Source organism: Saccoglossus kowalevskii, chromosome 19, assembly GCF_978046115.1.
Source record: "Saccoglossus kowalevskii chromosome 19, keSacKowa6.1, whole genome shotgun sequence".
Taxonomy (NCBI): Eukaryota; Metazoa; Hemichordata; class Enteropneusta; family Harrimaniidae; genus Saccoglossus; species Saccoglossus kowalevskii.
In genome coordinates, this window is record NC_140659.1 from 19,111,407 (window position 1) to 19,124,735 (window position 13,329).

Sequence of the window (13,329 nt, forward strand, 5' to 3'; positions counted from 1 at the left end):
ATGTCAATTACTGAAAGGAAAATTGACGCTGGTTGCGATTTCTAGAGATCGCACTGACACATCGAACGCTTCCCAACTGAAACCGGGCAACGATAAATTTGCTATCGACGGTGCTCTTAACATTCTGGTCACGTATAAGTGATTTAATTACGACCAACATACATATAGGTAATCTTATAATTGATGATACCTAGGTAGAAGTAATCACCACCCCCTGTAGATCACTCGGGGGATTTAAATGTCGGGGTGTGTATAATGTTTTACGTGATTTTGCAAAAGGTAATACAACTTTTATATATAATTTATTTATTTATAATTTTTAAATTATACAACTGGGGTTAAAACATGTTAACAAGAAACATTATTCTCCAAATGTTGCTCTTCCATGACATTTACCTTCAATACCCCCCCCCGAATATGTTAATATTTTGTGGTTTCCATGATTGGCAAAACTGCATGTATATTTGTGTACCGAAACCCCATGCTCTCAATATAATGGTTATTATAACCACCAACTGGCTCGTGTAGTGTATATGATGTTGATTTTATGGTCGCTACTTTGGAAAGGTTACGTTATTCAACTGTACTATAAATTTATACGATTTATTTTCGCATATTTGTAAACTACTGGGACAATCTAAGCGTATGTCCGACGGTCACGTGACGCACAAGATAGCTGTCTCGCTTTTAAAGCAAGTAGTTGTTGATTGTCTTAGAACATTTAGTGTATAGTTATGCGTAGAACATGGCAAATATCAATAAATTATACTGTATACTACATGGCGTAACTACCTTATCTGCTCATTTTTATTCCAACAATCAACAATCCCTCCACGCACGCATACATGCTGTTCTTTTTGTTAGCAGCAGTAAAAACGAAACGGTCTCGCCGGCGCGTTGTCAATAGTTTCCGTGGAAAGCAACCACATGATTGTCAAACATACATCGTCTTCGCGTTCAGTGCGTTCGCTAAACTTTCCACATTGATTGCAGACAAGTACAACACGGCAATCACTTAAAGTGCCGACACCGGCACATTTACATTTATATTACAATCTCAAATGCTATACATTACCAAGAGTGGATATCTCGCCTAATACTTCAGGGCGCAAATGTCAACAGTATGTTTATAAATAATAGATTAGTCGACGGATTGTCCATACTAAAACCAGAATTTCTTATTCTTCCCTCTTCCCCACGTGTATAATATATTTGAGAGAATATATCTCATGTTTGGTACCTATGAGATAGTGTAAAAATTTGTGAAAAAGATGAAATATTAATCACCTCTCACCGGAGCGTGCTTATCCTTGAACGAACACGATTTAGTATCGCTACACTTAGAATATACGTGAACGGGGGAAGGAATATTCAGTATACATTGGTTGTATATATTATATAGTTTAGTTACTGTATTCGGTTATAATTGTAATCTTGATAGACTTTAGCGATCCGATTTTCTGCTCTGGCTTTATATGGACGCATTGGCTTCGATAAATAATACATATTAATCACGTAGATTTTTCGCGCTAGTTGTGTTTTATTTATTTCAATTATGCCTTTTTCCTTGTCGTTTCAGAAACACTAAGAGGTGGTAGGTTTGTACATTACTCGCTTGTTCTGTCATGAAATGAAACGTTCGGCAATAATTCTTAAATTCAAATCAAGTTTAGACAAACAGTAACGGTCTTTCAGTTAACAGTTGGAACAACAACAAAATACATGACGTGTTCATTTTGATCTTAGACCTGGAATTTGCCCGAAACTGTCAGCTGCCAGCTAATTAAATCAATGTTACTGTAAGTTCAGACATTAACATCAGTGTCGATGTACGGATTATACATTTCTCAACTCACTCACCAGTTAAATTGACGTATTCTTCTTTCTTTCAAACTACTACGTGACTTATATTGGTTTTGTGTTCATGAAGTTGTACTTCTTCTTCGCAGAATGTGATTTTAGATCTCGATCGAGCATGTTTGATTTTGCCACAGTCTCTCTGGTGATAGATGGACTGTGTTTTTCCACCGTTCAATTTATTATACGTTTACTCAAAAATACGATCAAATATGCATAACAAGTACGGGATGCAATGAATGCGGGCAAATGATGCAAATCTCGCACATTGCCTTTGACGTTACGGCAAGACAATGTAATATATAATCAGTCAGATATATAAACGAAGTAATATGCATTTAATAAGAACGAAAGTCAGATTAGCCTTGAACGCAAATATATTCTTTCTCAATCTGCACAGACGTGTTATCGTAATTAGTATATTTGTTTATTGAAAAGGTTTTCTCACATCTCCGTGTTCGTAATGCAATAAACAATGTGAAAGCAATTTCCAAATATGTGGGATCGTTATCAGTAAAGTAACACCATGGTTGCCGAGAGTGCGTCGAATAAATGTATTATGTTTTTTGGAAAAAGGTGATCAATCTTATTTCAAGACAACAAAATAATTTCACACTCATCACAACGCCAACGTCAATTTTAAAATAAAGTAACGTAATGCTTGGTCCCTATATACTCCATAAATAATTACGAACATCAGAACGCCTCGGGAAATCAGTTTTAATGGAAGCAAATATATTATTTAAAAGCGATATTTTGCATTCATTAGTTACAGCGTTTTTCTGATTAATGGATTATATTACAAGGTCAAAATAAATTGATTGACGACTATTTGTAAAAACAAAATATTTCACATTGTGAATTTAAAATTGTTTAGTCCAAAGTTTATGACGACTTTTTTACGAGATTGGTTAAGTAGTGGAGAAATTGTCAGTGTGTGTTCGTAAATGGATAATAGTATATGGTTTTATTCATATTATGGATAACTAATTGCAGCATATTAATCACCAGAAATGTCATGTTTCATCATATAACATGTATTTATCTATATCTAAGCTTCCAGATGACGTGATGTAGGATGTTTCTATTAGCATGAAACAAAAATGTGCGTTGGTTAGTTAGTGGCTATAGCATACGTGTATATACAGACACAGAATAGAAAGGTTAGTGAAAATCTAACCTCTACTAATTGCGCCCCCTGGGGAGGGTATACTTTGTATTATGAGATCCTTGTTTTCAGAATTTCTATCCATAGATGGAAAATAATCATATCTCGACATTCTGTTATCGAATAAAAAAAAGTACTCAAAAGACCCCACAACGTTAATACGTTTTGACAATGTGGGTTTGACGAATCACAAGTGCTCAGTATACCGCTTCACTGATTTGATGTTTTGAAATTTGATTCAAATACATCCGCGGGATAATTGCGAACATATTTTGTGCATAATGATATTCATGTGTTGTGAAAATATAGTACGCATAAAAAATAGGGTTTTAGCGTTCTTGCACTTGAATATGTAAATTAAATATGACAAACACTAGCATGTCGTGTAACTGGTAGTATTGTGTTTAATTGGTAGTATACTCGCTGTGATTATCCCTGTTTTTGTCAGTCCAATGTATTTTACATTGACTTAACCGTATAAGATTTACAGAAAAACATGTTATTTCCTGGAATTATACCACTCAATCATAACACATCGCTATATACATTTTTCTTTACACAATCCGTCTTTTGTTCTCTCTTTGTAATTTTAATCTGTCGAATAAGTTGCCTTGAGAGAAGATGTATACGAGACAGCATATGTATTTATGCTTCCTATCAAAATGCAATATAAAGCTTAACAGCTCTTATGGTATTTGCAATTATGTATGTGAGTGATGTTCATATCATTCCGACTTGGTCGTTTTCACCGATCTAAGTGTGTGCTAAAAAAAGCACGAACATATACGAGATATGTTTATTGTGACCCACAATGTTTTCTATGAACGTCTGTTTATTTGTTTCGAACTTACAGTGACTACTGGTTGTCAATTTCATGTCTTAGTGTACATTAAACTCAGTTATGCAAATCATCTACTGTTTGTTGCGTTTGCGTTTGCGTATCAATTCTAGCAAACTCACCTTCCAATGCGGAAGATCATCCATGTAATGCCTGAAAACATTTTTTTTACAAAAACACTAAAGGAAACCGCGCGAATGCTTTCTTATTGTGTATTGGCAAAGTTTCAAATATTTTACCGACAAATTGTCACTAATGTTCAATGATAGAAACAAAACAGAATTCAGTATAAAAAATACATGAAACAACTCAACATCATGTAATGTCATAAGAAGTAAACAAGACAGATTACATAGCAAAATAACTACTATCTTAAATCAGAGTAAACGTGTATACTGTGTACTGCGTACTGACTCGTCACGGTACGTCTTCCCCTCAACCCCGAGAATCTCCTTACTTTATCTTACACTTACGTACAGTGACCGTGTCTGTTCATGCCGATCCACGTCGAAAACAATCAATTATCAGTGTGGCAGTGTGGTACACGAACGAGGAGCGTTGCCGTGGTAATGAATTACAATATCGTGTTGTGTATCTGAAAGTTTGTAATTTACCTGTAATTATATTTATGCATTTCTATGTCCATATACGATTTGGTGTTGAACAATTTGGCTACAAATATGGCAAAAAATAAATGAATTCGGTCAAATAAATGTACAAAACAATAAGTTGGGAAAGTTTTCATATAAATAATCCATGTAATAGTGAAACAAAATTTACATTTCTTGTCCAAAATCAGTAAAAGCATTGAGTAAACCGTTATAGTATTCAGGTTATTCATATTCATTGAATATGATGAAAAGCATTTTTCATCTGTGATCAGCAACTGCTATGCTGTTCTCTATAAATGTTTACAAAAAAATTAAAATAAACTTAGTTGATCAGTAAAGGTAATTCGATTCTTGCGATTAACACTTACTATTCCCAAAACTGAGATATCTGTAATATCCGTCCGCTGCTCGAAGGCATGGTTAGTGTTACTGAACTCTAATTATTTTCTTGGCTGCAAAAGCCTCTGCATTTTGACACTATAAAATGTTTTTGAATGAAGCCAAACATTATTAATCATCCAAGATTGACTGTATGTGAATTGCCGACAATATTTTATTATTGCAAAGTTGTTGAAAAATGGCACAATGTATAAGGAGTTTACACACTTGGCATGGTTATTTACACCAAATTAATCAAAACAATTGATATCATCTATTCATATCGACATTTCTCAGATTGTGTCATGGTGGTGTTCGCTAAAACATTCATCATATATTTCAACTCACAATACCCAACAATTGGATGATGAATTTTGTATTGATGGACAAGCACTAAATAAGGACATTATTGTTTGAAACTAAATAAATAGCGATTAATATAAGTACGCTTTGAGGAAGCATCGGTAACATGGTTCATAATTTTTAAGAAAATTCAATCTGTTGCCTTCAGATAAGACGTATGAAATGTCCGCTGGGCTTGAGTCAAATGTATTCAAAAACGTTGAATTTGGGATTATTGAAAGTAATTACACTGCTTTACTACACCGAGCTTCCATGATGTATGGCATAAGTGCCTGGATTATACAGCTTATCGTGTTTATTAATTCAAACGTCGTCTTTGAATTCATCGAACTTCCCCGGAGATTGTACATCAAGAGGGGGTATTCTCCCATAGCATTTGATGTCTTAATTACATAAATTGATCTGATTTTTGTTAACCATGTAATCTCTCTAAACTCTATCTCACCCCTTGTAGTGCAAGGTCTTTGTAATTATATAAATTGCAACCCAACCCAATGTGAGATCGGATATAAGAGTCGATAAACGGCCATGCAAGTGAGCTAAGAAGCGATATTCACCTAACGCACCCACAGCTGTGTGGCCGCGCCCAGTCAAATACCGTTCTACACGGACTATGTTGCCACTATACTAGTACAAATACTAATAGAAGCATGTGATTTCTCATCTCAATAGCTTACTATATAATATTTGTGTTTCTACCAACTAGTACTCTTAGAAATTGTGTACAGAATAAATAGTGACAGCAGGTCTCATCCAATATATCAGAGTACCACATGCTTTTAAGTGCGATGTGAACAAATTATACATGGCTATTATAGAGAATACAGCAATTACAGCCTATAACATGTATTTGACCAGCCGTAAAATGTCACTGTGTGCCTGGCTGTTGACTCAACAAAAACATCTCAAACCATGTGTATATTTTGCCTTGGATTAGATTTATAACCGTATCGTGTGCCATAAAGGATTCCTGATTCATCGCTTATTTCCTAAGTTTCTCAACAAATCGAATGATTTTTTCGCGGATAAGAAAAATAACGTATAAATGTTTCATTGGACAAGTTTACTAGAATAAACATGATGTTGATAACATAAAACAATCACGCACGACTACAACATTCTTAATCTTGTTGGTAAACCTTCATACTCCACATAACCCCCTTCCAAGTTTTCCATCGTACAATGAATATTCAAGCAACTACTGAACTTTATTTTAAAAAACAAATATTATAAGATATATGAAGGCTAAGTTCACGGACGCAAAAACATATGCAACAAATAAAGAGTGTGAGAAAGATTTATGGGCGTCAAAAATATAATGATCTCAAAGAATACATCCGTGTGATGTATCTTTTACGGTATCTGTTATCTTCTCTATATATTGAACATTTATTTGCAATATTATCATCTCAATTCTCCGTCTAATTATTTTCTATTGTCGATTACAACTGGCGAAGTGCAATAATGATTATAATGTTTTCTTGCGGAATTGTTTATGCGCGTTAACTGTTTACTCCAAGAACACATCTTTTATGAAGATACTCCGTGCTCCTCTTCTCTGATACTAATAAATCTTCTGAGTGACATTTTTCTGAAATAACTAGTCATTTATCATTATTACTCTGATGGTGTATTACTACATTAGTTCAGGGTCGACACGTTGTCAATTACCCTCATCCATCTCTAAATGCCATGAATGGTTATTAGTAATGAATTAAATTCTTAATTATTTACTCCACCTAGCGAGTTAGCGAACACTAATGAATAATTCATTATCCGATGTTATATTATATCATTATCAATACCAGTGGATTTTATGACGTCGTTGCAGTCGATTATTCGCGATAATGTATTACATGTATTACACCTATTGTCATGTATATGAATAAAATGTTGTTTTCGAAAACGATTAATTTAAAAGTAGAAACTATTTAAAAAGAACAAAAATGGTTCGTATTTATTATTAAAATCGCCATCAAATAAAATGGTTCATTGCCAAAAACAACGGATTTCAATATCTAAATCTGACAATTTTGTGAGGGCATCGTCGTCTGCTCTGTACGCTAAAGCTCGTTCGCTCGCAGTGTTCCATTGTAGTGGCTGTGGTCTCTTGACTGGGTCGCCCGATCGTGTCGGTGAACTAAGGTTAGCCGGGGGTGACTTGTCTGAGCAAAAGCAATAAACAAAGTGGGAGTATGTCCACAGAGCGCGAGAACAGAGTGATGAGTGGTGTGAGTAGTACTACACTATGTGCGAAACGAGATTGACGACAAACCGACGTGACTTGTATTTCCTCAGCGTCGACCTATCGGTAAATGTCACCGGAACACAGTTTGCATAAACAAATAAAAGTATCCGTGTTCTCGGGTTGTGTGTTGTTTTTTTTTATTCGCACAGACAATTAAAAATCACTGTTGTTTCTCCTTCCAGGATGACTAACATCACGATTAGTAATTCTTCTAGTAACCGTGCTAAAACCCACTAGCTTTCCAACCAAATTTGTTTTCTCGCTACGCCTTTCGTTTGGCTTCAAAGTATTCGTCAAATCACCGGAAATGATTTAAATACATGTACAATAATATTTGATGAATTAAAACTATTTTCTTTCTTGGTTTATCTTATGGGATTGTGGAAACAATTTCCAGAAAGACATATATGTCGCACATTATGGGTTGGTGGGTCGTACATTATTGTTTAAGTAAAAAGTCATTGCCGGTACTAGGTTTACCGAGACACATTATTGTTGAATATAAGGTATGAACATACCTACAATGCTACAATATACCAATTGTTTATTTCAGTGTTACGTGGTTTTCCTGTCTCGGTATGTCATAAACACTGCCATTTTTCTTCATCCTCGTTCGTATCAAACTCAGTTATAATAAATAAAATAGTCCCTCAACCGTCTTCCCGCCTCGTCGTGATTTGGCAAGTGAGTATTAGATGTGAAATATTCAGAAAGATCTGTCGCCTTGCTTGGCGCGAATATCCCTCTATATAATTGCCTTCTATCGCCTATTGAAACTATGTTGTACTTTCTTACGCAACTATTCACTTGTGTTAGTCGTTTATTCATAGAATTTGAGTGGGTTTATTGGTTAATTCTTTTTTTATGGACCAGCACTCGAGACAACAGCACTTGTTGTTAATACTCATAGTTACTCTTGTCATACGTAAAATCGCGTGCATTGCTTTAACTGTACGAATGCATCAAATATTCAACATTTGTTTCATGCGCGGATTACTGGAAAGGTCGAAGATTAAATAAAACTAAAAGATAATGAACTAACCTATGTCTGCTTTTGTGACTAGGGTCTCTATTAGAGTATTTATAATTTACTCACTTCACATGTGATTAACTATTATGTATTGCATATAACATTGGTATGCTGTATTGGTATACACGATTATCTGTATACCTTCAGCACACGGGGTATCTCGTAACCATTTCATTGACATTAATATAACTTAAACAAATAACTGGGATTCTTCTATAACAAATATTTAGTTTGCTCGATTTGAACACAATACATCATTGTAGAGACTTATTTGCGAAGTACAAAAATGTTGTTGCTGTCAGTAAATGCAGATTTTTTCTTTTCTTTTTAGAAATATTTCCATAGGAATTCGCGATAAAATATTATATCATAAAAATAGTATTCATCATTTTTTTCTAATAATTCGTGACAGCCATAAGTACCTAACAATTTTGAGACTATTTAACCATGACAACCAATGGCGTATTGCTCTAAAAATGCTATGTTTGAGTTGCTCGGTGGCCATATTTGTTCAACTTAGTTTTGCGAAAACCTGCATAAAATAAAACCGTATTGCCAATGAACAGAAAATCTATCGATGTGTAATGATAACCACTTGCTATTTACTTACCGTACTTTATTTTTCATGTTGTGTGTTATTGGGCTCTTTTATATAACAACTTTTAATAAGAAAATGCGATTTAATTTAATTTATGTTTTTGGCAATGAAACGTGTTCAAACTTGATACTCTAATGTGTTTCTTCGAAACGTAGCTAGCGGGGATTATATTCTAGCTACGTCTCTTTCGTGGGCGATACTGATCACGTCGTGGTCCGTCGAATACTGTCACTACACCTTAAATCAAAAGTAACCTTCTGTTTTATTTGACGACAACGTGAACGATAAGACCCACTTGACGTCACTGTGACGTAAAAGGTTACATCTACCTATGTGTTATGACAGGTAATGTTATTATCTGCGTTTCGGGGCTAACTTAACGAGCCGTTAAGGATATTATGAACATTTCCGGGCTGAAAAACTTCCCTTGGGCATTGATATGCCTTCCTTGCGCGCGACCTTACATGCGATCAATAACGTACAATCGCATCCCGAACTCAACACAGTTTTATACGTTCCCTTAAGGTAGCAGCAGGGAAAAACGAATTAAAAATTTATCTGTGATTCAGACATTCTCTGAAAGTTACTAAGCAAGATACTAAAGCAACCTATACATCATCTAAAAGCTTGGGTATATGCGAATACAGTTGTACATTAGTAGCAGCCTCTCACAATGTGACGTATTTGACCTTTCGGCTGAAGGGCAATAAACGGCGCCCTCCAGAGAGGCTAAATTGGGAGGGCGATTTCTGGCTCGCGCAATTTATTCGCTGGTTTCCATGGTTCCCGGCATTCTGATTAGCTACCGAACTTTCACGCGGCAACCCCAAAGCCCCCGCGCAGACGAAATTTGAACGCGCTTACACCGGGCGCGCAAGTTTCTAAGATAACGGCAAGAAACTTGACTATTGTCGATACCATAACTGTAGTTGTTTGATCGTAGCAATGTCAAACAAACAAACAAACAAACAAACAGTAATCAATTAGTCATTTACTGCTGAGCATCAAGTAATTATAAAAATGTCAAAATTTCAAAAAATCAATTAATATAAAATCGTATACATTTGTCTGATCAAAATGTTAATAAGTATGTGGTAAATCGCGCTCTACAGTGACGAAGCTCGAAAGTGACATAAAATGGTGTAGTGCGGAAAAGCAATGGCGCTGAGAGTGTCTTTAGTTGTGCAGTCGTTCGTTACTAATAGTGTACAAAATTATATTTGTTATTGACCGCCGACTCCATATCGATACAATATCGACCCTTTGAACGGGCTCTCTGCCACCCATGTCACTCTTTTCTATAGTATGAGACTATGTAAAAAAAGGAAATGCGATTTGACGAACTTTTTTTCAAATTGTGCGGTTCGTGCTTCGGTATATACACTTTATTACATTCGAAAATTAATTATTTAATACTTGCGAGCCGCTACACATTAAACTTACCACGTATGTTAGCCTGTAAGTAAGACTATCAATTTCCCTCTGTGTTGCCATGACAACTGAATCTAAATTGCACGAGCAATTCTCAATTTTACCTTGTAGCCTTATAAGTGGAACTCTATGATCCTCGTTACGTCGGTTCAATATTGATCAGTTGTAGTAGAAGTAATGTAATATATGCACCTGTATTAAACGGAATACTCGATTGATTAGAAAAACAATTATAATATGTGTAACCAGTTTTATATTAAAGTCTGAGATACAGTCATCTCATCTTTGATTCCGTGTAATTTAATGCCCGCTCTAACTACGCAGTTATTAAAGTCCATGCGGAAGGAGCTGTGCATAGATAAAACAGCTTTGATTGAATCACCGAATTTGTGGGAAACATAATCTGAAAATCGTGTAGAGCAATTGTTTGGACGTAGAAATGTGAAAATCACTCATAACGTGTGACGTCAGTGTTGTTATGTGACGTACTCATTTATGCATACATCTAATTCCCGGAGATTTATTGAGTGAAGGTATCCTGTGCTAACTAACATGAGACAATGTATGGATTGACAACTCATGTGATTTCAACGGCATGTATCCTGGCATATAGACAGACAGTTAGATAATTTATAAATGATTAATCATAACATGTGCCGGGGTGATAATAATTGAAAAATAAATCTAGGTGCGTGTCAATTCGTGTTGGCGGGGTGGCAAGAACGGACTAGATTCTTGGTACCACTGACCCATCTTCCCTCACCCGTATAAAATATAGTACTCTCCATTTAGAAATCCCTAACTGCTCATTTGTCATCCCTTTCTTCATCCGTTCAAACAATGTACTAATGTATATTGGGGTGAATCATGCGAGGTTCCTTTTAAGCAAAGATCAAGATGGCGAAGCAAATTGCTACACATTATAAGGTTCGTGAATAAGAGAGCAGTCTGAACTTTACCTTTAGTATCACGTATCCTCGTGGTGGAAATTAATTCAACATTTGATGATTATGGCCGTATTAATGACTTTGTCTCGTTTTTAATTTAATCCTCGTTGACATTCAAATCATTTTCACTTTCTTTGTTGCTACGTTAATTTCGTAGATTTCGTGTGATTGTATAGAAATAGTAGCAGGAGACCCCGCCCCCCGCTCCCATCTATTCCGTGTCAACAATCACGCTAAGACCAATTAATATTGAATATATACAGAACACTGTTCTTGCCCACAAGATGACACGAATCCAGTTCAATTATTTCTTTGTTGGGGGCTATGGCCAGAAGAGAAAACAACTCTTGGGTGATAATCAGTTTGACACCGCCTAACACTGTACTAGAAGAAAGTATTGTATTATTTGATATAATGATATAATACGATATGAATGTTTACACCATACATATGAAGGTTTACGCAAAACATATGAGGGTTCACCTCATACATATGGAGGTTTACACCATACATAAGAAGGTTTACACCATACATAAGAAGGTTTACACCATACATATGAAGGTTTACACAGTACATATGAAAGTTTACACAGTACATATGAAGGTTTACGCGAAACATATGAGGGTTTACATCATACATATGGAGGGTTACACCATACATATGAAGGTTTACACAGTATATATGAATATTTACATCATACATATGAAGGTTTACACCATACATATGAAGGTTTACACAGTACATATGAAAGTTTACACAGTACATATGAAGGTTTACGCAAAACATACTAGGGTTTACACCATACATATGGAGGTTTACACCACACATATGAAGGTTTACACAATACATATGAAGGTTTACTCAGTATCTATGAATATTTACACCATACTTATGAAGGTTTACATCATACATATGAAGGTTTACACAGTACATATGACAGTTTACACAGTACATATGAAGGTTTACACAGTATATATGAATATTTACACCATATATATGAAAGTTTACATCATACATATGAAGGCTTACATTATACATATGAAGGTTTACACCATACGCGTGTTGTTTTAAATTCTGAATGTGAATGTTCACGTCATACGCGTGTTGGTTTACACCATACATGAAATTATTAACACCGGACATGTGAGGGGTTTATAATATACAAGAATGGTCTTAAGATTTCCCGGAAGCAGTGTCAGACATTTCATTCCACAATCCTCATCTTTAAAATAAGCTTATTCAAATATGTGAATAATAATAATAATAATAATATGTACTGTGTAAACCTTCATATGTATGATGTAAACCTTCATAAGTATGGTGTAAATATTCATATGTATGGTGTAAACCTCCATATGTATGATGTAAACCCTAGTATGTTTTGCGTAAACCTTCATATGTACTGTGTAAACTTTCATATGAACTGTGTAAACCTTCATATGTATGATGTAAACCTTCATAAGTATTTTGTAAATATTCATAGATACTGAGTAAACCTTCATATGTATGGTGTAAACCTTCATATGTATGGTGTAAACCTCCATATGTATGATGTAAACCCTCATATGTTTCGCGTAAACCTTCATATGTACTGTGTAAACTTTCATATGTACTGTGTAAACCTTCATATGTATGGTGTAAACCTTCTTATGTATGGTGTAAACCTCTGCAACTAACTTCTGTGACATTAAACCGAACATTGCGTAACGTATATGTTATTATATACATATACTGGCATCATTTCAACTGCTAATAAGTGAAGCACCCCTACAGTACCTCTTTTTTATAAGTCGTGGGTGTGCGGCACATTAGCCTGGTGGCATTCCTAGGCCTCTTATTTCTTGGGTCGTCCCCTCTCCA